Source organism: Passer montanus, unplaced genomic scaffold (genome assembly GCF_014805655.1).
Source record: "Passer montanus isolate IOZ18808 unplaced genomic scaffold, ASM1480565v1 scaffold29, whole genome shotgun sequence".
NCBI classification, from domain to species: domain Eukaryota; kingdom Metazoa; phylum Chordata; class Aves; order Passeriformes; family Passeridae; genus Passer; species Passer montanus.
Genome location: NW_024367596.1, coordinates 6,451,079 through 6,472,854, shown reverse-complemented (window position 1 = coordinate 6,472,854; position 21,776 = coordinate 6,451,079). Strand labels below are relative to the sequence as shown.

General features: G+C 44.6%; 1 protein-coding gene across 1 annotated transcript in view; it reads left to right on the top strand.

Moving 5' to 3' along the window:
* Window positions 1–18,643, top strand: part of ZMAT3 (zinc finger matrin-type 3) — a 35,716-nt gene extending 17,073 nt beyond the window's left edge. The window contains exon 7 of the mRNA XM_039713433.1: window positions 18,493–18,643. The gene's annotated coding sequence lies outside the window, so the exon portion shown is untranslated. The remainder of the gene's footprint in view (window positions 1–18,492) is intronic.
* Window positions 18,644–21,776: the final 3,133 nt, after the last annotated feature.

The following is a 21,776-nucleotide window of genomic DNA, read 5'->3' as shown; positions in this document are numbered from 1 at the left end:
TTTGTCCACCACGTCTTTGGGTAAAATGGAAGGTTGAACTCAATGCTTTTGAATAGCAAGCTGCTGTCCCTGCCTCCTCTCCATCCAGCCTCCCTGCTCCCAGGACTATGAAAATGACTGGATTTTAAAACCAATTTGATTAATAGTAGTTGGATTTTCGTTGTTCATGTAGTGGCTTTAGAAAGCACTAGGACTGTAGCATGTGGCTTAAAAATAATGAATCCTGACAGAGAGATCTTCCAATATTGCTTCTGCCATTAAACCTTAGTGGAGATGTGGAAAAACAGCAGCTTTTAGGAGGATTGTAAAGGATGCAGGTTTGCTGAGTGCAGGTTTGGAGGCTCTTCTGTATTCATTTATGTCCCCTTCACATAAATTCCCTTTATTCCTACTTCTAGTTCTCCTAAAGCATTTGGAGTGAAGGATGCTTTTCTCTTTTTGAATAGTAATAAGCTGCTGTAACAGATAATATCAAGGATTTATTGGCCTATCCTTCAGGGAATGATGTGCTCTAGACTGGCCTTGTTCCACTGGGCTTCCTGCACCTCCCCACCTGAGTGAAACAGGAGCAGAGCTGTGTAAAGTCACTGGAATTACATGAGGGTAAAGAGAGATAGGAAGATTATCCACAGTGTATTATCTGAGACAGGGAATGTGGCAGGTGTTTGCAGTACATATAAAGATGTTAAAAAAGTATTAATCTAAGGCTTGTTTTGCAGTATTGAGGTACAAAGACACTGAGTGAAAGAACAAGGTCTGACAGAGGAGCAAAGCCCTTCATCTGCAGGATATTGCATTTGTTTATGTCAGGTGGGGTTGTGGGCTGCCATACATTCTGCTGGTCTGCAGCTGGCATCAAGGTACCCAGGAGTGAGGGCTGGATGTTTCTCATGCCTCCTATTGTGCCTCCTCTCAGTGACTGTGTCTTTGAGGCTCTGTTTTTGACCAGTGTATCTTTGGTTTGCCTTGTCACAGTCACAGAAGTGCAGTTAACAGAACACCACCTTGATTTAACTTTTCCTCACATGAAGCAAAGATTTTTATTTTGCAAACCTCAATGTCTAGTGGATATTGTTGAAAAGTACAGAGATAAGGGGTATCAGAATAAGAATATAAATAAGAGAGGTTTTCAAGGTTGTGGTGACCCTAGGCACACAAAAGTGAGGAATGGGAGGCAGCTGTGGATGGTTCCCATCTGTCTTTTGCCAGTCCCACAGTCCCAACACACTCTGAGGGTTCAGCTGCCATACTTGCAATTATACCCTTGAAATAAAGTCTGATAAAATCTGTGCTGCACTGCTGACCATTTGCATTACCCTTTCCTTGAGGCTGATCTGCAGCTGCAGACAAGATGCAGGAGGCTCAGGATTGTTCTGCAGAGCCAAGCAGGCTGCTCCTTCCCCTGCACTCCCTTCCCACAAAGGCAGCAGGCTTGGTAAAGCCCATGTCCTTGGGGTGGGCTGTTGTTAGCACAGAAGGCATGACAACCATTATTAAAATGTAAGATTTGGTCACATACCTGAGCTGTGGGTGAGCAGGATACAGAGGGAGGCACAGAGAGGTCAGGATGGCTGCATGGAGCAGCACTCCCCTCTTATCAGGGCTCTTGGTGGGCAGTCACATCAGCCTGGACTCCTGGCAGGCATTGCCCAGTGTCTGGCACATGGGACAGATTTCTGCAGCCACCTTGTTCACACAGATTAGCATTGATCTTCACACAGCTCCTCACAGCTGCTGAGAAATGCAAAGGTGAGGCAGAGCACAGCTATAGGTATAGACATACTGGGATATATTAGGGCATAATAAGCTTTCAAGGGAGTTCTTAATTTGGGTACAGACTGTATATGCTAATTATATGGCAGCAGTCTTGGCAATTAGCATACATGCTTTCAACTTGAATTTCTGATTGCTGTAACAAAGCCAGTGCTGCCTTCTCCACTCACTGACTTCAAAGCCTTTGTCTTGATTTAAGAAATGCTGTCTAAAGCTGTTAGGAGAAAATGAAGCTGTGGTACTGCCACTGTCAGGCTGCCCACTTAACAAACTGCATGGTAAATGGATGAGCAGCCAAGCTCCCTGCAATGGTTCATGAGAGCTTTGAAGCTGGAAAATGCCAGCCAGCATTTATTGTCATTGGCATACAACATAATATTCCCACAGTGAATACTGCATGGGTCTTCCAAACCAGAGCATGCATCCCTAAACTATGAGTACCCAAAGATACACCTTGGGTCCAGATCACAGGCTGTCATACTTTAAAGAGAATATTATGTACACATCCCAGAAGGGAAAGTAATTATCAGTGGAAGAAACAAGAATAGAAACAAACAGAATTTTGAAGTTCCCTTGGATGATCCTGCCAATCCTGAGACCCAAGACCAGCATAGGTCACGAGTAACATTTAAAAACATTTGACATCTCAATCTGCTTGGGTATTTTCATCAACCCCAGCAGACATTTTAAATTGCTGTAGCATTTCTGTAAATCTGGTTGCAAGTTATCTTTGAAAACAAGGTTTAAACCCCCCAAGTTAGTAATTTACATAATTTAACCCTAGAAGAGTCATCAGCATATGGTTGTGCAAATGCAGTGGGTGAAACTGTGGCCTTTGAGCCTGGCTAGAACTCTCCAGGGCAATCCCCTGCAGAGAGCAGGAATTGTGTGAACTGCCTACAGCAAAATTAAGGATTGCAGTCCCCTGTTGCTGCCAGGGTACATTTCTGGTTCAATCTCAAGCTACATCTTCTTCTTCAAGCATCATCATCATGTGGAAGCTCATCTCAATGCTGCAGTGCCACAGTCAAAGTGCTAATATTTGAGTGTCTTTCTAGAGACTGGTTGAGGTCACCCTGTGCTCAGCAGGTGCCACTGAAGTTGATCTAGATTTCCTCCAGAAGGAAGTGAAGCTGTGTCACATCATGCAGGAGCATCACTTAATTCTTGGCATTTGGAATAAAACTCAATCTTTCACAATTATAGCATCGAATGGCTGGTGGCAATTTTGCCAGACAAATATCACATGTCTTTTCTAGAAGGATTCAGTCTTTAATATTGTTTCGGTGCTGGAGGCTTTTCCAATTTCTGTTTATTAGAAACTACTTATCTATGTTGGAGGTGCTGCCTTTAACCCAATACAGCTGGAGCACTGTGAAAAAATTCTGTCTGCAGCATTTTGTTTCCATAGACTTGCTGTATGACCAAAGCAAATTGTCACCTTGCAGAAATTAGGCTTTTGAAGGGCTAAAAGAGTGTTAGCTCTTCATCTGCTTTGTGTGCTTTGAGGCTCTTTCCAAAAAGTTCAGCTTTTACACCCTCAAAGTATGGAAATGTATTGCTGACAGGGAAATGTGGAAGTGATGTGGATGGAAAACCCATGGAAGGAAGAACAAAACAGGGACTCTGAGATGCCAGGGCTGTGCCAGTCCAGAGCCAGGCTGAGGAGCAGTGCAGCCACCTGGCTTCTCTCCCTTTTTTCTATCTTTCTGTTATTACCTTTCTAAACCCTAAGCACCAGCTGCAGTGGAGGTTCTTGCTATGCAGCTGAACTGGTGCTGAAATGCAGTATTTTGGGGAGCAGTCTTGTTCATTTGGAGCACCAAAGTCCAGGCAGGCTCTATTACTTGGAAGATTTCCACTTGCACAAGAAGAGGCCAGTTTTAATCAGCATCCTCATGCCCAGATTTCCTGTAGAGCTGCTTGCTCCACCTTCACCTATTTGAGCCACTGTTTTGTTTGTTTGTTTGTTTGTTTGTTTTAATGGGACCTTAGTGAAGTCATTATGTTTTTCTGTCTCAGTGAAATCTTTCCTGGCTCTCTGGGGAAAGACCAAGTGTGGTATGACTGAATTCATTCCCATTTCAAGGAAAAATATAGAATTCAAGGTGTAATACGTAAGTGGCAAATCTGACTGTCCTGAACATTCATGTAAATGCAGTTATACACTTGAACCTTCTTTACTAGGCAGTAAAAAGGCATTTTTATGATGCATTTTATGGGGGCTGAGGAGATGAGTGAGCAATGGTCATGTGAGGGGACAAGTCACCCTCCTGAAATTCTCTAACAAGCATTTAATCTTTATTACCTGGAGGGATGCCTTTGGTAACTGGGAAAGTGAGAACAATAGAGAACTGAGGTCAGTTTTGGTGGAAATGGGTCACAGTAATTCATACTTCAAAAATACCTCACATTAGTTGGTATCCACCTTCTCAGGCTCCAATTTTGCCACCTCCCTGCAGGTCCAGCAGCTTGGCTGTGGTGTCCTCACCCACTGCAGATTCAGGCTGTGGTTTTTCTAACTGGCTTCGAGAAAATTAAGAGAAAAAAATAAAATACCAAAGTCTTGCAGTTCCTTAGAAGACTGCATGTTTCCATCTGTTTGAGCCTCCAGGATGCAGAATTCCCATCAGTCCCCAGCGGGGTCGAGGCTCTGGAGGTGCAACAGAGGTGGCAACACCTTCTGGTCACTCTTACAGGTGCCTGGAGCTCTCAGGATGCTGCTGTCCCTGGAAAGGGGCACGTGGGATGCCTCTCCCCACACCCACGCCCCGGTGTCCGTCTGTCCTGGTGGCTGTAGTGCCTCACCCTGCCTGGCCTCAGCTCAGCCCAGCCCTCCTATGCTGTGCTCACACCTCCTGATGGCACTGCAGACATACTTTTAGAAACCCCGAGCAGCTCCCCCCTTAGACCCATATTTTAAGCTCCTATTTAATGTTGCCACCTTTTCAGAGGTTTTAAGAAAGGTGGCATCGCTTTATTGAGATTGGGTTGTTGTTTCGAGGCAGGCAGAGTGATGGCATTTTATTTTGATTTCAACAGCACGCCCATTAGGATTTTGAAAGGTAGTAATATTCCCTGGAAACAGAAGAGGGCAGCTGTTTTTTGGGAAATGAAGAGTGCATTGACTATTTTTGAGAATGAAATAGCAGCCACTCAGATCTAGATGAGAGAGCTTTTTTTTTTTTCATGAATGAATAAAAATAGCACAGTATTTCAGGACTGGTGCTGGTGTAATTAGTGTGTGAAATAGCTGGACCCCCATCACCTTCCACTGAGTCCCTGGGTTTTGTCTGGCAAAATTAGATTCCGTGCAATTTTATTGCAATGTAATTAAAAAGTAACCAGGGGAATACAGAACTCGGTCTTCAGTGATGTTCAGCTTCAGACAAAGTAAAAAGCATCTGCAGCTCACTGGATTGAGTCAGTTTCTTTATTTACTGCCCATGAAGAAAAAAAAAATGCTGTCAACTGTCTGGTATGCATGGAAAAATCAGGTTTAGTAAATGTTTTTCAACCCTCCCCAAATACATGGGGATATTTTAATTGAAAGAGTTTGTATTAAAGAACTAATGCATAAATTCCAAACCAAAACATCCTCCTGGAGTAAAATCTTTGTTTGTAATTTCTCAAATCAGGCATCTTGACTTTTCAAACTTCCATTTCCAATGTTAACAATTACACAAGTTTGACAGGAGATTGTAATGAGCTTAAGTTCATCCAAATTTTTGTTTCCTGACAAATATTTGGCTGAAGACCATGTAGCTGCTCTAGTGCACAGCCCTGAGCCCTGATTTCAGGCCCAGAGCAGCCCAGCTCTGGCACCAGCCCAGCCTGCCTTGCCTTCAGCCTGTACACCTGATTTTCAGTGTATGCAAACAGCACACAGGCAGTGCAGACTTATAGCACAGGGTGGCCAGGTTTTCCATAAGAAATTTCACATATCTGATTTTCCACATGATGCCTGTCCCCATCCAAAACCCACAGCCCCAATCCCAAGTGCCTGTGGCTGGGGGTGTGCTGGGGGCATGGCTGGATCCAGAGTCAGGAAGTTGGGGCTGTTTTTAAAGCCAAAATAATTGCACTGAATCCCATGGAAACACATGTCCCTGATGTGTTTGCCCCCAGTCTATTGTGTGTTTCCTGGATGCCACATCCTGGATGTGGCTCTTAATGAGAGGGGCAGTTAATCCCCATTCATGTGGGATTTGTACTTCACAGTGCCTTCATTGGTCAAGGCAGGTAATTTGGAAAACTCAAGAGCGACTTCTCCCAGAACCTTCCCAGTGCCACTGTGTCCTTCCAGCTCTGAAAACAAATGGGAATTTTTGTATTTGGCTGCACCAAGAAGCATGTGAAAAACAAATTGTCTTTTTTTTTTAATAGCTCCAAGGCAGAAATAATTGGAGACCCTCCGTAACGAAGCAGTACTGACTGAAAGGGTAGCCCAAAACTGCTCTTCTGATGCAGGAAATAATGAGGGCTGCCCTAAACTTTTAATCAGAGGCTCAAATTTTATTTGCAGCTCCTGACAAGGATAGCATCCCTTAATAATGCTCCTGACAGTTCCAAACTCCTGAAATTAATATGAGAGCAATGAGGATTTAATGGAAGCGCTAATTACAGATGCTGGAATTATTCTGCCGCAATTCAAAACCTCTGATGTGGAGAAACTCTTAGCACGGTTGGCCTGTCGTCTAATTTCTATGAAGTTTTGCTGTGAAAGGTGACCCTGGCTTTACACACCTTCCTTCTGTGGGATGTGGGCATCCTTCCCTCACACTGACTTCCACAGCTTGCAGAGAATTGGGATGCAAGCAATTAATTCCTCTGCTCTGGAGATGCTACTACTCGTATCCCTTTTGAGTGCTCTTCCATTTCCCCTCTCATGATTAGTCACAATGTCCTCGTGGACTCACATCCAGGCTTTTTCCAAAAAAGCTGACTGGTTTTGCAGGTGGATGAAACACAGATGGCTGTGGCAGTTTGTAGCTGGAGTGCCCCCTCTGCAGCAGGAGCAGCTGAACCTCACGTGGAGCAGCTCCTGCTTCTCTCTTCTCCATGGGCTCGTTTATTAGACCAACAAATTGGTGCCACTTCATGTGGTTGTTCAGGGATTGTGGAGGCCAGGCAGCCTCTAGGTGAGAGAGAACCATCCATGCACTCAGTCTCTAACCCTGAGTGCACCTCCCAAAAAGCACAGATCTTTGGAAACAATCTGACATTATCTGTAGATGTACTTATGCCTTGTTCCAAAGCCACTTTTCACCCCAGACATCCTCCAAATGTCCCAGAGGTGCATGGAGACCCTGCCAGGTCCCTGGGGCTGGTGGGCTGTGGGAGGTGGTCCCTGGCTAGTGACTCCTTGGCAGGCTGGGCAGGTGGGCTCCACCCTTAGCAGCCATTGGGCTCTTTGGAGCTTTCATGGTGATGCCAGGAGATTGCTGCTGGCCTGACAAGCTGCTCTGGGCACCCTCAAGGATCCTGTCACCATCCTCCTAAAGGTTTTATTGGGGTTTTGGAGACTGACTATATGGCAGCAAGCCCAAACTGCCCTCCTTGCATGTGCTGAAAATGCTCTCTCTGGATGTTTAGCATTCAGGAGAAGAATTAAATTGGAAGGCTTTAAAGTGAGAGCTTCAGTTTCCAAGATCAGAGGAAGTCACAGACTGAGGGACTGGAGAGGGACCTTCCCCAAAACATGAACATCTTTTGATCTGTGCAACTTTTTCTAGTCTCTCTTACAGGCAGCTGTGAAACCTGAATCTTGATATTAGTTCCAACTGTTGAATGGCATTAGATGATTCATCTCTGCTATTAACACAAAAAAGTAATACCATTTTCTGCTTTGCACATAATGCCTTTTGAGAAATAGATGAAGACATAAGGGACACCGAAGAAATATTTAATCTAAGCTTTTTTCCTTCAGCCCTGTATTTTGTCACTCTATTGAATGATTACACTCCAGTTCCTGCCCTTCCCCAGTTACTCTGGAGACAGTGACAAAGGCAGGAGCCATCTCATCCTGCTTCAGTGCCCCTCTCCTAAGGGAGGGGTGTGCATCTTTTATCAAAAAGTAATAAATGTTCTTTGGTATAACAGAGTGAAAAGAAGAAGGGGAAAATCACCAAGCTGGTTTCAACGTGCTCTGTTAATAAGCCAGAGCCACTGTCATAAAAATGCCAGCACCAGCATTGAAAATCGAAATATAATCTCAAGGATTCAACTGTGAAATCCAATTTGGCCAAAGAGGGGGCTTGGAGATTTTTCCACCCTCTCTGGTCAACATGGAGTCATGTGCATAAATACAAATATTCCTGGGAAGCTTTGCAATGAATCATATGCTCTGTGGCAATAAAGATGGAGAAGTTTTTATTGTTGTGGTAATTCTTGGCATGGGACATGGATTTTGTAGCTGAAAGACAATGGCAAATTTTATGGATTTTTGAGCTCTTATTTATTTGTGAGGACCTTGATAGAGTGGAATTTGAACATGCCATTCCTCTCCCACTCTGCTATTAAAAAAAGGAGCAATAAATCAGAGATGAATTGGGAGAAGTAAAAATGACAGGAAAAATCTCATGGTGTTGAATTTTGGGGAAAGACATTTGTAAACTACATACTTAATTCCAAATGTCACTGTAAAATAATGTTCTCTCTAAATTTGCCTGAAATCATGGACCATGTGCTGACCTCAGATCACACCAAACCTACTAAAAGTAAAGAATTTTGAAATCAAAATTTTGTACAAAAAATTTGAGAATTTTGAATGGTCTGAGTGGGGACAGAATGACATTTTACACATGCATCTTAAAAGCTCCAGTTGTCCATAACTTAGTAGTGGGTGGCCTCATAACATCCATATTTGTGTTTACTGGGGTTTATAAGTGGTGTTATAACTATAGTAAAATATACAGAAAGAAATGAGTTAACTTCCCAGGGCTGGGAACAGAAATCCTTTCTTTTTTAGTGCCGTTCTTGCTGCTGTTAAAGTTTTATCAAGAGGAAGCTGCATTTTTCTCAGCACATTATTATTGTGGTTGTTTCCTCAGCACTGACAGCAGCCCCAGTACTTCCTCATTATGTGGTAGATGTGCAAGAGCCTGCTCTGTCTCCCATTAAAATCAATAACTATCTTCCTTAATTAGCATTCAAATTACAATCAGTCTTTTAACATTACTATCAATTAGGCACAGCACAGCCATGCCCTGTTGTTTGTCTGAATTCTGCCAAGTGAGCCAGGTTCAGAGAGGCTGGGTGGGATCGTGGGCAGCAGCCAGAGCCAGGGATTTGGACAAATCCACTCATGGTCACAGGCTCTCTGAAATATTGCAGCAGGAGGAGGAGAATCTCCTGAAACAACAGACACGGCACAGCTGGGTTGATTGCCCTGTTCCAATCAAATGAATAACTTGGATGTGTCAGAAATGTGATTACATCCACAGAAAAGTGAGCCTTTCCTCCTTTTTTCCTCCGTGCTGGATGCTGAGGGCTGGAGCGACCTTGGCATGCTGTGAACTTTCCCCAGGAGCTGGGCTGGGGCCCAGAAATTAACACAAGGCAAATTACAGCCCATGGGAGCAAAGGATAAGTGGCTGTGAAGCTGCAGGTTGGAAAGCCAGCAATAATAATGCTGGGTTTATTCCTCTCCAAGCTCTGTATATCAAGGAACTGAGGAAGATGTTGAGGAGGCACCATGGGAGCTGGAAATGATTGATGTGTCATCATGACTCCTCCAAAGCACCTGCCAAGGGGGACCTGGCACAGGACTGGAGCTTGTGTTTGCTGTGCAAGATTGTTTCTTCAGATTGGCATCAGAGTATTATCAGAGTATTTGCTGTGCTTCAGTCAAAAAAAAAAAAAAAAAGAAAGAAGAAAGGAAAAAAAGAAAGAATGAAAGTGTTTTGATGAAGTTAAAGCAAAGAACAAACCTGGTTCCCTGATGGCTCTACCAAGGTTTGCTGAAAATTAGCTGCTCAGCACATGGTGATATTTGCTAGCAAAACAGACCAAATGATCTAAACCAAAGCACATGGGGCTGTTATAAACCTCCTATGCCTCAGATCAGAAAATTGCTTAGCACTGGCAATTTAACATCCCTCCTCAATCTAATAGAGATTATCCTCTGGAAAGGTCTGTTTTCTACTCAGAAAACTCAGACTGCCACATATTTTCCTCTGTCCCCAAAGCTTATATTACATTTGCACTATTTAAACTGCTGACTGTTTTTTATATATTGTGTTTTACAATCACATGGTATGTTTAAATTAATTCTGCATGTGGGAAAGAGAGGCAGACAGAAAGTTCTTTGGAAGTGAGGAGCATTTCCCCTTGGAGCTCTGTACTTCAGCTCCTCTCTCCATTTTCCTCATTTGAGCTGATGGAAGACCCTCTTGGCAAGGACAGCCGTTGTCCATGTGGAAAAGTGACCTTTTAATTTATATTTTTCGCTTTCTTGGATCCAGTGAGCATCTGGAAGAAGGAGTGCAGCCAGTGCTGCTCTGCCAGGGGGTTTTCAAGGGCTGCCAGCAGCTGGTCCGTGTAGGTGAGGCAGGCTGCTCCAGACCAGAACTAACCTATTAGCATTAATTAAAAGGCAGAAGTATCTAAGTGTGATGGAGCTTGCCTGTGTTGCTCCTGGGGAGGAATCTCAGTCTCATTTATGAACCTCTTTGCTGCACGTTCAAGGACACGCTTCAGGCATTCCAGCACGGTCTGGTGTGACCACATCAGTAAAGATGGACAGAACCAGGGCTTTTCCTGCAGGACAGAGGGTGTGAGCTGCCACGAAATACAAGCATGGCACCCCAGTGTTCAAGGCCAGGCTGAACAGGGCCCTGAGGAACCCGATTTAGTGGGTGCCATGGTTGAGGGATTGTAAATAAATAATCTTTAAGGTCCCTTCTAACCCACACCATTCTGTGATTCTTGTAGCCATTTAGCCTGGACTGCCTGTCAAAGCAGGAGATGGGGATTCAGGGGCAGGAAGGAGAGAAACAACTTCTCCCCCTCCATCTCTGCTGTCTTCTTTATTCATTTACATCTCACTACCGGATTTAATTTATCTAGATGTGCCAGCTCAATGAAGCTTCTGTTTCTTCTCTTAGCTGCTGTGATAATCTCACCTCTGCTGCCTTCTGAAAATAGAAAAGCCATGCAGATAAAATGGCCCATTTCGATGAGTATCCTTGAGATTTTCAGCTTTCTTTTCTTCACATCACAGAAAACTTCAAATTTCACCTCAGCACCTGAGGCTCTGATTTCAATTTACATTAATTTCAGACAGCACAAAGTGACTCCCTAATAGCTGAGAGCATTGTTAATACCTCTCTTTTTTGAGGTAAAGAAAGAAGAAAATGGTCTAAAAGAAATTCATATATTGTTCATAATAACAGTTTGCAATGAAGCACAACCCTTAATGTCCCTATGAAAATCCTTGCAATAAAATACATACAGTCCCCTGTTTGGCTCTTAATTCTTATTTCACACTTTATTTGCTGGGCTCTTTGATTTTCTGAGCAGGATGGGAAAAATGAACTCTTGGTGCTCAGTTCACAGGAGCCCTCTCATCAAAGAGGAGAGAGTTTCCTCCCTAACCCTGAGTAACTCACCTGCCTTCCACAGGTAAGGAGGGGATGAGGGGAAATCCACACTCCGTGTAGGGTTTTCCAGTAACATCACAAGGTCTGATGGGGAGTCTCCAGAGGGGAACTTCAAAGACTGGTCACTTAAAAACCCCCAAATGTGGTACATATTCTGACAGAAAGGTCATAGCTCTTGCTTTAGCTTGGGAAAGTGAAAAATGGCTTTATTTAACAGCAGAGCACTTATCCCCCTTGAAATGCGAATGAAGATTAATCCTTGGTCACACTGGGAGAGAATTTACTTTGAAATGGCTGTTATAGTGATTTTAAATTAACATACACAGCACACAGAGTGAATTCTTTTCCTTTGAGTGTGTCCACTCTGGGCACTTTTTACCACAATTTAATTGACTGCCAATTAATGTAAAGTAGTCAGACATTTTTAAGGCCAGGGTAGACATTTTCCCACATTAATCTGCAAGCTGGTTGATAATTAATCTGAGACATCTATGCTCCCCAACCCCAGAGATAGCTAAAACCATCAGATAGCAGACACTTGTTACTAAAAACCACAATTATATCTTCATTTATAACAGCAGAGGAACAATGTTTAATTAGTTACATGATATTATTTGTGGACAACTGACTTCCATATTGACAATGTCTAGAGTGTCTCAAGTCTTATATTTGGGTTTGAAAATTATCTCAGGGGATCCTTTGCTCCTTTGTGCTTCTCTTCTGACCTTCTATTTAACACCAGAAAAAGAGAATGAAAAGGGTTTTATCAAAGGTAAGACGTATTCTTTTCAATAATGAGTTTGTGGATTTTTTTCTAGTCAAGAAAATCTCAAGAAATTAAGGAAAATATTTCTCTCCAAATATTTATTCATCATGAAGTTATTTGTGTCTTTCTTTGGGAAAAAAAAAGGAAGCATTTTTAGAAGAGACAGGTTCTACAAAGCATGTTGCATGTGTAGACACCTGCTTCATCTGCCATCCCTTGAATTTGGATGGGGTGAAGGTGCAGGTGCCTTTGCATTTGCCTGACATTTTCCATTCCCTCTGCACACAGACACAGGATAACATCGGGCTCACTACCAGCACAGGATCTGTTTGGTACTCTCACTCTTGGCTTCCCTTGTCCTGCAGACACACCCCAGCACCCAGGCAGAGCATTGCTCTCTGTACAAGGTCTGGCCCCTTCATAGCCCAGCCCTTGTGAGGGGCTGTGCTGTGCCTGGGGGAATGTACAGGGGAACGAGCAGCTCCCAGAAACACAAACCCACTCATCCCATGCCTTATTTCCCAGTGAGCACAACCACCTCCTTACAGCTGCCAGGTGATGAAAACCCTCCACTTTGCTAGCTAATGATGGTGTTTGAGCCAAGCTAGTCCTTGAGAGAGAGGAAAAGGAGCTGGCACAGCCTCTTGCTTTCTGCTGGTGCCCACCCTCCTAGCAAAGCACCAGTGACTGACTCATGCTTAGATCTGCAACAGCAGACGTGCTGCCCAGTGCTGTTGTGACAGATGCTGCCAAAACCTTTGGGGCCTCTTTCCTCTGCCAAATCAAGGCAAAGCATTTAAGTAAGTGAGACAAGTGGATTGCTCTGCTCCCAAGACCCTTGTTGAGCTCATTGCCTCAGGATTTGCACCAATGCTTCAAGGATGAGTTCTGCCATGCTCTCAAAGCCTCCAAGCCTCAGACAATGTCTCAAAGTCAGGGTGCTGCAGGCAAGCTCAGAGGGATCTGGTGACCACAGGCTGGACTGGGCTGGTCCATCCTCCTCAGTCTGACAAACCAAAGGTGTGCTGGTCATACTGGGGGCAGTGCAGCCTCTGGAGCTGACCCTGCAATGCAGGCAGCACTCATGGACGCAGCCAGCCCCAGTTAAGAGCAATAAAACAACTGCCACCTTCACCTGCAGAGATGGTTTTCAGCTTTGTGATTTCTCCCCACACCCCATCAAAGCCTCTCCAATTCTGTAGACACCCCTGTGGCTTAAGAACTTAAAACTTCTTCCAGAGAGGTTGGAGGAAAGCCCCTGCACAAACATTGAAAGGTTCTTAATCAAAGTCAGGAAGTGCCAGAGCAAAATGAATTGAACTTTGGGGTGAAAAATGACTTTTCTTTTTAAGAAAGGTGGATACTTTCTATTGATTTTTTTTCTTTACTTAGGATTTTGCAGCAAATCCATAAAGAAACTTTCACTGCAATGTTCTTGGAAATAAATGGTCCACATATTATACACATTCATTTACACCCAGCAGATCTATCTAAAAAGAATAGGAACTGATTGAGTTAGCTTTCTGTAAATGAAAAGGGGCTTGGCTGTACCAGTCTTTTTGCAAAGTAATTTATCTGCTTGAAAGTTGGATCATCAGCTGTAGTTAAACCTCATTTTGCTTTCAAGATGCTTGTTTTGTGCTTCCAGTCTAGGCTTTTTCTAAACCATCATGAGCTCAGTTTTTAGCTTAGTTTGCACAAACTTCAATGAATTAGGTCAGGACTAGGCCCTGACAGTGTTTTACCTGATTTGCAGCCCTGGGTGAGGAAAAGCCTTCAGAAATCAATATTAGTGGATTTTAAATTAAGTGGTAAATTATCTCACCTTCAGTCACAGTGGATTTACTCCAGAATGGTTCCTACAAAAATTTACTGTTTTCCCTTGGAAAAAAAAAGTGTCAAGTACAGCACACCATGTATTCCCCTGCCTCCCCCCAAAAGAAAACAGTAAAAATTCCTTCTTCCTCCCTAAATCTATGTAAAGACATCCAGATTTACCTCACAGCAAGTCACTGGTGAAAATATCATGATGGAAAATAATTTGGGGAATAAACCCTTCTTGCTGTTTGCATGAGGCATAGAAACAACAATCATATACATAACTCTGGTGAGCTTATAAATATATGGATAGAAAATGACCTGCAAGTTGTTTTTCCCCTTGGCTGTGAGATCAGGTGCCAGTAGCTCTGATCAGTGTACACTTACACATTACTGCAGTGCAAGGGAATCTTTTTTTATGCCAGGAAACACCTGTGATGGAAAAACAGCAATATAAATACTTCATCATTTCAGCCACAGCTGCTCTGTGGCTCTTGTGCTGAATTCTAAGAGATAGCAAAACCCGTAATCATTTCCCTCTTCTGCAGTTTGTAGCCAAAACATCATTACAGTAAAAGAGCAAGCTTTGCAAAATGCAAGAGGTGAAATCATGACCCCCACGTTTAGATGTTTTCAGCCACGTGTGCCTTGTTTGCTGTTCTCAGGGGTGCTCCTCAGGTACCCACCGCATTCCTGACAGGGGGAAGTGAGTTTGGAGCTCTGAGTGAGCTTCACCTGGTGCTCTTTGTGGTGCTCTGCTGTGGCTGCTGGAGATAAAGGGCTGCTGGAGGAAAAGGTCTTCTGACAACACATCAGGGCAGATGAATTCCTTAATAAAGTTTTGTAGCTCTAGGCTCTTGGTTTGAGTCCATCAGCACTGCTGAAGGCTCTAGGTAAGGATGTCCCAGCCAGCCTGGGGGTGCTCAGGCACTCCAGAGGTTCTTGTGATGCCAAATCTGCCTGTTAATTTGTGGGTCACAACCTGTCTGTCAGTGCCCTTTGGTTTTGGCTGCATCCAGCTGCTGGGAGGTTTTGGTCCTGGGGGAGCTGTGTGGCAGCTCTGGGAATAGGGAGGAACTCTGTCCCTGTGTGACACCAAAGGTTTTTGTGAAGAATGGGGAGCTGCAGGGGGATGGAAGTGCTAATGGATTGTCCTAGAGAAAGTGTCTGTGACACTGGGGTAGTGCCCCAGTGCTGGCCTCATTCTCTCCATCTCCCCTTGGGTTGGGATGGTGTGAACAGACTCACATTTGCAAATGGAGGAGAATTATAAACTCCTTCTGAATTCTATCTCAGAACTGGGCTCTCTGGTCAGTGCTGGGGGGCTCTGGCATCAACAACTAAGCTGTGGTGAATATTGGGCTTTTTGTGGGAACTCACTGGCCCCATCCCAGCTTGGGTTGGGTCAGATGCTCATCCCTTACACTCTCTCTTTTGCACTCTCTTTGCCTTTCATGTGGCAAATAGCTCCCACCAGTGAATGTCAGGGATTTTTTTTTTGCTCATGAGCAGTTACAGACCTCTCTTTGCCTTTCATGTGGCAAATAGCTCCCACCAGTGAATGTCAGGTTTTTTTTTTTTGCTCATGAGCAGTTACAGATATGTTAATTCTTCCTTAAAGAGACTTTAAAAGAGTCAAACTCCATACCCTGGTGCACACATTGTACGTAGTAATTAAAAGCTCTTATCACACCAAGTTTTGGTTTAAATATAGTTCATAATTCCCTCTGGACTACAGAGGGAAAAAGTGATTCTAAAGCAATGTATCATAGAGCAACCTGTGAAATTCATATCCCTTCTGAAAGCTGGGAGACCTTTCCCAAGGAGAGTTGGAGGGGGAAAACTGGAGAGACAAAGAGAGAGAAAGGGAAGATAACAAGAAGACTCCAAGCAATTAAATACTCACCCCTTTCTAAATAAATACCTAAACTCACTTTACATCCCAACTGGATGAGTGTGGAAAGATATCCCAAGGTGTTGAAGGGCAAAAGGGACCATGAAGTTCCACTCTGACTTGAGCCAGCCCACTGTGAAAGGTGCAGAAGGGCTGGCAGTGGCACCAGGGTCTGACCCTCTGGGCTTCGTGGTGTTCCTGGAGCTCTTTGCTATAGGGACCACTAACATCCCTGGCTATCATCTTTAGCTCAAAACCAGAAAATTCACTGTGCTGAATGTGAAAATGAGGGTGTGTTTTACTGCTATAGAAACCTGTCTCCACAGCCCAGGGCATCCTCTGAGGATTCTCTCAGTGCTCTCTTGCCCAATGACTGAAAAACATCAGCATTTTTTTGGGGAGTTCATAATGCTCTGTGCAGAATCCAATGTAAGAAGAAAATCAAAGAATGGAAATGGGTGTTTATTTCTTCACTTTTCTGCTCATTCAGCTTGACAGTGCACTAAGGGGAAGGTCACAGCCTGTGCTGGTGGTGTCAGGGGATGCATGGCTGGGGTGCACCACGGGAGGAAGGAGCACAGGTCACAGAGCCCCCTCCTCCTGCTGCTCGAGCCTGTGACAGGCTGCAGCATCCCCAAATTACACACACATCTGCTCCAGCACCAATTAGTCATGTGATGTTTGAAACATCAAATATTCCTTCCCTGCTTATCAACACTGCAATTATGGCCTGTCAGGGTTTTGTGCTCTACTCAAAATAAACACCCAAATGTTCACGTTAACCCTTCAGCTCTCTGGGACTGTGGGGCTGCACAGCAGTTTGGGGGGTGAGCAGGGACCACAGGGCTCCTGCTGTGGGGTGAAAATGGGGGAGAAAGGCAGTGACTTGTACAGGGTGTGTGCTGCCAAGGCCAGGCTTAGAATTGAAGCTCTGGACTATTTACTCAAAGGCTTTCATAATATTTCACCTTTTTTGCCTAAATTCACCTAAATGTGATGTTATGAATACAGCACAGCTACCTTGGTTGTGGCAAAGTTTTGAAGCATCCTTGGAAGAATTGATGATACTTTTTTTAGAACCCCTTTTTCTCCTGAATCACAGGGGTTTTTTTTCCAGTGTAACTGAAATTTTACAGGAAAGAAACATGTTTTAAGGGAGTTTTCATTTTCTCCATTAAAGGATGGTTTGCTTTTGATCTGCCAACCAGAGATTTTATTTTACAAAAAGGGATGAGAACTAAAAGGTTTAAACGATTTTTTTTGTGGTCTTGTTTTGTTTTGTTTTTGTTTTTAGAAAAAGAGAACATATTTCTGCCTTTTCACTCAGGAAAACTGAAGTTTTCTTTTTCTCAGCTGCTTGAGCCTAGTTAATGCCAATGTGGGATATACTGCAAAATCTTTTGCCTGGACAGATGTTGCAGGGGCTTTCTTTGTTTCATTTTGGTGGCCAGACAGGGTTTGTGTGCTGGTTTTCACCACTCACAGCCTCTGCTGCCTGCTCAAGCCTTACCCAGCAGTGCTGTGAAGGCAAAGAGGGCTTGGGGCTTTTTGGGGTGCAGGGAGGAGAGGTCAGGCTGTGTGAAGTACCTGCTGTGAGTACATCCAGTATTTACCACTGCTGTACCTGAGTCTTTAGACACAACCTGAGTCATCTTTTCCAGGCCACTTCTGCTTTTTTTTGGGATGAACTTGGAAGCCAGTGCTCAAGAAAAACCTTTGGCTGTGTCAGTCAGGAGGAAGGGGCAGTGGCAGAGCATTGGGAAACCTGCCCTTCTCCTGCCTCTGGGAGGGCTGGGGTCTCTGTCTGCTCTTTGGGCTCTGAATCCACCCCACAGTAAGCAAGTGAGCAGAGAGGCTGCAGGAGGGGTCACAGAGGTGCCCTAGCTCTGAGGGACAGACCTGGCTCTGCTCTTCCCTTCATGACCTTCCCCTCTCCACTTTTCACACCTCCCTTGGCTTTGCTGTGCAGCATTTTGTTTGGAAACAGCAGACAGCAGCTAATAGTAATGATGTGCAAGCTTTTTTTTTTTTTTTTAATTTTACTCTCTATTGCTGCTTAATGACCTAAACATCTTGAATGCTTTTGGTAAGTTGACTGAGGTGTGTATATTAAATTCCTGGTGTTTCTGCTGTGAAGGGCTCCTAGCAATGAGCAATGTCAGAGCTAATCTGCAGCTCTCAGGGCCTGGGACATGCTGCAGCAATGCCAGGAACCACAGCCCAGCTCATGTAGAAATCCTGCTTTATGGATGCTGCTCCAACACCTCGCCTGCAAAAAATGTCAATGTCAAACAGAGAAGAAAAGCAACAGGATTGACTTGGACTAAGAGAGGCTCAGCTGTGTCCCAGCCTGCTCTTTATCAGTGTCACATGGGACATTCATTATCCAATTTTATCTCTGCCTTGGGATTACTTATTTCTTTAAGGGAGAGCTTGCTGCTGATTTTCATCTTGAATGGCAGTGCTGATCCAGTGTAACATTCCAGCTGCTTAGGTAAAGTTACCCAACTTCTACTTTTCCCTCCATCTTCCAAAAAAAAAAAAAAAAAAGTTATTTATAAGAATACCTTAAGAATAGATATTTCCAAACAGCTCTTTTCCTACTATTTATTTTGGAAAATAATTTTCTTTTCCTCCAGGAGCTGTGTTGGATGCTGCCTTGCCCTGGCTGCTGCTGAGATCTGGAAGAAGAGAGTCCCTCTGCTGTGCTAGGCAGTGAGCTGAGTGGAAACCTCCTTCAGAGGTCCCTGCCAGCCCGGCTGCTCTGCTCAGTGGCTCCGTGGCAGCAGTGTGGCAGATGGAAGCACAGCTGGAATGCAGAGGCTGAGGGGGATGCTGCTGATGAGGGATGTCAGCCCCGCACAGCCCCACCAGCTCTGCTCAGCAAATGGGGCTGTGCTTGGGAAGGATCTCAGGCCTCAGTGGTCAAAATGGCTTTACTGCAGCCTTTAAAAACGCTGCTGTGACATAGCCCTGCTCTTCTGGGCCATTCAGAGTCTGAGTTTTGCATGCACCTGCTGTTTCTACATCAATTCAGGGAGTCAGAGCAGACCACACACGTCCCATTGCCTGAGTCCACACCGCAGCATGAGCTGGGCAGGGCAGCCCATGTTTTGAAATACTCCCAGAAGGTTCATCTCCACACAGACATGGGCAAATTGTGACTCCAAGGCTGCAAGCTCAGCACCTGGCTTGATCCTGTGCCTCTGTAAGATAAAAAGCCATTTCCCATGCCTGAGGAGAGCAAGGCTCAGTTTCCCCTCTCCCTCAGCCAGCTCAGCTCCCTGGCAGGCTGGGATGTGCTGCTCCCCCATCACACCCCTGCAGCACCCAGCTCTAGCCCTGGTCTGCTCAAGGGACAACGAGGAAGCTGAAATAACCCAATTCAGCTTCCAAGCCCAGTCCATCACCCAGGATCTGAGCCAGCTTCCCCCGCTGAGCTGTTTCTGCTGCAGGTTCTGCTCCACACCAAAACCAACCGCCCTCGACAAAGCCAAGTCCTTCAGGTCTCCCAGGCCAAATACAGCAGTCATTCCCCTGCTCTTTCTCTCTCTCTCCATGGTGCTTTTGCCCTGTAATTCCCACATTCCCAGAGGCTGCAACTTTCCAAATTTTTCCCTTGTGCCCAGCAGCAGATTTGTGTGTTCTGGGGTGTTCAGAGCATGAAATACCTGCTCTGGGTGCTGTAGCTGGAGCCTGGAATATGTTTCTCTACACCACGGTCTGGTTTGTGGTTTCTCTCAATGTGATGATTCAGTTTAGTGCCAGTGCCACAGTTGGGTGATATCTGATTTCGATACCAAAATGACATTTGATTTGTTTACAATAGAGAGTAAATGGAAGTAAGAAATACGTTACTTTGAATTTCAAAGAGAAAATCCTCATCTGAAGAGATCAAATGCCTTCTTTGTATCTTTTAAGATAAAATACTTTTGATACCATCACAATCCACCTTTGGAAATTCTGGGATAAGAAATATTATTATCCGATAGCAAACTATTTTGCTGAAAAAATCAGTTGCTCTGCTTCTGAGAGAAATATCTGGCACCTGCAGAAAGATGTGTTACTGGAGAAGACTTCCAGTGGTTGTTCAAGAAGCCACAGTTGCTTCTGGCTTGCCTGAGTCAAATTCCCAGTCCAGCCTGGCAGGGCTGGATCTTGCAGCTGCTGGTTGTGCTCAGGCACCCAAGGACAGCCAGGATGCTGCTGTCAGCTCCTGTGCCCTGCAAGGCACGGCTGCTGCTGGCAGGTACACAATTAACCTTGCTAATCAGCAGCTCTCTGAGGAAGGAAGTGTGCTGCTCCTGCAGGGAATTCATTTTTTGCTTCAGGTTGATTGATATTCATGTACTTCAGTATTTCAGTGTTCCTCTGCTAAGAGTGTCAGGTCTGGCTGGAGCAGGAGGGATTTTTCCTCTGCTAGAGTGAGGCAGAATTGCTCTGCAGGAGCTGGTGCTTCCCTGCAAATCTGATCTGGGCTGGGAGCTGCTGGAATGCTTAATAACACTTGAGGAAATACAGGGGAAGGAAGACAAGGGATCAAAATCTACAGGGGAAAACACTGAGTGAACTGAAGCACCAGAGGGAAAATGAGGATTTGAGGTGGGGTTTGGTGGATCCCAGGAGGCTGGCTGCGTTGTGACTGTGAGCCTGGGTCTAATGTGGGTCTTGCACATGTGGTTATTTAAAACTCAGACTGAGCTGGAGAGTGTTAGTGTCTGTCCCAAGGGAACAGAGCAGGTTTGGCTGCCAGAACAGGCTGGAAAAGCCTGGATTTCAGCTATTCACTGCCAAAGACGGTGTCTGAGGGAATGGATAGTGCCTGTGAACCCCTTAGCAGGACCTGGCCCTGGGGTACACTCACTGGTAGCAGGCAGATATCGTAGTAGGTTTTGAAAACAAAATTTGTTCCAAACCATGATGTTCTAAGCTTGGATTTGCTCATTGCTAATTTTTCCAGATAACACCCTGTGGAATGAGCCTTTATTAGCTGTAAACCCCTTCTGCAAGACAGACCAGCATTTTTCTATTTGAGTCATCCTCCAGCAATGAAAGTGAGTCCCCAAATTTGGGGAGAGATATTTCACCCACTAGCACAATCATATATATTTACAGGCTGTATTTATGCAAGGGAAGGTACTAAAATTTTTAGTCTGTTATTTTGCCAGGCCATCTTATAAAAGACCCTCTGAACAAGCAGATGTGGTGCTCCAGCTCTCTCAGGTGCTGATTCAAGGCATTGCTGTGCCCCCATTACCTTTCCTCACCATCTTTAGCCATGCAGAAATGCAGTTGGAGAGGAGAGTGGCTCAGTGTCCCAGCATCTGCTCCTCTGGATTGGCTGTGGCCTGAGAGATGCCCATGATCTCTCTTTATTTAACAAAATCATCACTCCTTCTCAGATAGTTTTCCCCAGCTGAATTTATCAGTTTAAACAACTCAATTAAAAGGCCAGAAAAAAAATCCTTAAGGGTGCTGCCTTTCATCACTGGTGAGAAGATGAATGCTGTACAAAGAGATTGCAGAGATGTGACAAACAGCATTGCAAGTGAGCCCTGAAAATAAAAAGAAAAGGAAAAAAAATCCCAAGCAAATATCTACATCTTCTCTATGTGTTACCCCAAGCTGGCCTGGCAAGACAACACAGCCCCTTGCACCTGGCTGTGCTCTTGGCTGAGGGGTTGAACTTTCTCCCTGGTGGCTTGTGGGTCATACAGGGGTGTTGTGGCTGTACCCTCTGCACTTCCCAGCCTGCAGGGATTCAGCCCAGGGGAAAATTGTTCAGACACCCCTTCAGTCTCATGCTTCAGGCTGCAGAGAGGCTTTTCTTAAGAAAATGATTGTTTTTATGGAAAATCAGCCATTAAGTTGGCATTGAGGCTGGTGCTTACTTTGGTAACTGAGGCAGTTTCTGCTGTGTGCG